Source organism: Pyxicephalus adspersus, chromosome 2 (genome assembly GCF_032062135.1).
Source record: "Pyxicephalus adspersus chromosome 2, UCB_Pads_2.0, whole genome shotgun sequence".
In the NCBI taxonomy this organism is placed as follows: domain Eukaryota; kingdom Metazoa; phylum Chordata; class Amphibia; order Anura; family Pyxicephalidae; genus Pyxicephalus; species Pyxicephalus adspersus.
In genome coordinates, this window is record NC_092859.1 from 159,385,950 (window position 1) to 159,388,726 (window position 2,777).

Sequence of the window (2,777 nt, forward strand, 5' to 3'; positions counted from 1 at the left end):
AGTGTGGCATTCTTCTTCCCAGCCACCACCAACACTGTGGCATACTTCCTTCTGCTGACTACCAACACAGGGACATTTTACGTTCCACTGACCCCACTGATCCAAGGCTGGGGCATTCTTCCTTCCACTTACTTCAGACACTGGGGCATTCTTCCACCCACTGACCCTCCAGACACTGGGGCATACTTTCTTCCACTGACTACCAACACAGGGACATTTTACGTCCCCCTCACCCCCCCCCCCCCCATCCCAGACTGGGGCATTCTTCCATCCACTGACCCCAGACACTGGGGCATACTTCCTTCCACTGACTACCAACACAGGGACACTCTACCTCCTACTGACACCCCCCAATCTTCATTCCACTCACCACAGACACTGGGGCATTCTTCCATCTGCTGACTACCAACACAGGGGCATTGTACCACCCACTGACCTCCCAGGCTGAGGCAGTTGTTATCCAACTGACCATAGACACTGGGGCATTTTTGTTTTTATTACCAGCACTGGAACATTCTGCCTTCCAGTAATCATCACTCCACCTCCACAGATCACCGATACCAAGGTATTCTTCTTTCTACTGACCATCAGCATTGTTCCACGATTTTGACCACTGACACTGAGACATTCTTCTTTCCAAATGATTACCAATACTGGGGCATCCTTCCTCGCATTGACCACCAATAACGCAGCATTTTTCTTCCCATTGATTATCAACATTTCGATAATCTGCCTTCCAATAATCACCAAAACTTGGTCATTCCTCTTGCTGCTGATCACAACATGATATCATTCTAATACCCGATTACCACCAACACTGGGGCATTCCACCTCCCTCTCACCACTGACGATGGGGCGTTCCTCCACCTAATGCTCATTGATATCGGGGCATTGCCTCAAAAGTTGTTGATTGCTTATTACAGTGGAGATTAGAAGGGTAAATTTACTTAGAGGGTGAGAGAAAGAGGGAGAAGGGTTTGGTGGGCAGTAAGGGGTGTTTTGATAATAAACAGTATTTCGTTTTTAGCATTCTATAATTCTGGAAAATATAATCCAGATAACTTTTCAGAAAGTGTATCAGTGTATTGAATAAGGTAAAACAGTGAATCAAATTATACAATAATAATGGTACAATAATATGATTCATCTATATATCCATACAAGATACAACGTTTCAACATTCATCATGGTGAATCATGACAGTGATAAGTCCTTGGGTATAGTTAGTAAAACTCATTGGGTCTCATTGCTGTCCTATAAATGTGGATTTTTATGATGGATTTTAGTTCTATTGGTCTCAATCTGACGCGTTTCGCCTCGTGTTGGCTTCTTTGTAGGATTGATGAGACTGATAGAGAATAGATTTCATCATGGAGTCATGTATGGAGGATGATTGAGTGGTGTGAGATAGTTACCTGGATGGTATAGGTGGGTAGTGACCAAAAAAATGGCACCCTGTCCCCTTGTGTGGCGACATGCTGTATGGTGAATGAGCACATAATTACAGTGGAACTAAACTTAAAAAAAAAATGTGAGCAGGCAGGATGTTTGTTGCAAAAGTTCCAGGCAATGTCGCTGCAAGAAAACACACTTACCTGCTTGTTCACACTTACCTGCTTGTTCACACTTACCTGCTTGTTCACACTTACCTGCTTGTTCACACCTACCTGCTTGTTCACACCTACCTGCTTGTTCACACTTACCTGCTTGTTCACCATCATTTCTGAATCTTACCTGAGCTGCACATATATGATGCCGGGTATCATAGCAAACCCCTGGAATCATTAAACTTCTGTGTGCATTAACATCTAGACCCTGGAACAGGACAGGTGGCACCTGCAACAGAGGAAGGCAGGTAAGTTTATTGTATTACAGATGAGAGACTTCCGCTTTAGACATTTCCTATCTAGTTTTATAAACTTCTTGTTCAAAATAAGCTCAGACCAAGTGTTAGCTCTCCGTCTACATTCGTGTGCAGAAAAGCATTTGCAATGGAAATTATTTTTTTTTATTGGAAGTTCTTTATGTCTCTTGTTGTAGCTCGGTAACTTAGTGGGTACAAGGATAATAGATATATGCGGTGTGTACTGTGAGTAGGCTCTAATCCTAAATCTTTAAAGTGAAACTAAACCTATGCCAGTCACCAATCCTTGTTCCATCGCAAGGTGCCGCCATCTTTTTTCTTTTTTCCTCCCAAAGACAATTTTCAGCCACCTTGATTGGTTGTGCCAGAATGACGTAACTCATGTGCAAGCGTGCGGGGGTTCATTCATCCTTGGCACACTCCAGGAATTGCCAGGTTTCCCAGGCATATAAAGCTGCCAGTGCCCATGCATTGCTCAGTTTTGTCACAGGTGATCAGGCAGGTAAATCGCATTATTGCAGGGGACATCGCCTGTCATAAAAGTAGAACCTTACTTCCAATATAAAAGCACCATTTATATTCAGTGCAACACATCCATGCCCATGTTTCCCTGCGACGTGTGTGCCACATTGCATGCCTCTGTCAGATCCTCACCCTACTCCTAAGTTCCTTCTAGACTTAAAAGTGCAAAAAAAGTGCAACTTCAATAAATGACAAGCACTAATTCCAACAATACAAAAATGTGTGTGCAACCCTGCAAATCCCAACACCCAGCAGCTGTCCCTGGTGAATGTGCTCACAAGTGGGGATCCAGCTGCTGCATTGCTGATCCTGGCTTAGTAGGGAATGCTGAGACTTGTAGTCCCACAGAAGGAGCTCAGCAAGAAGTTCCCTGGAAGAAGTTGTGTCTATG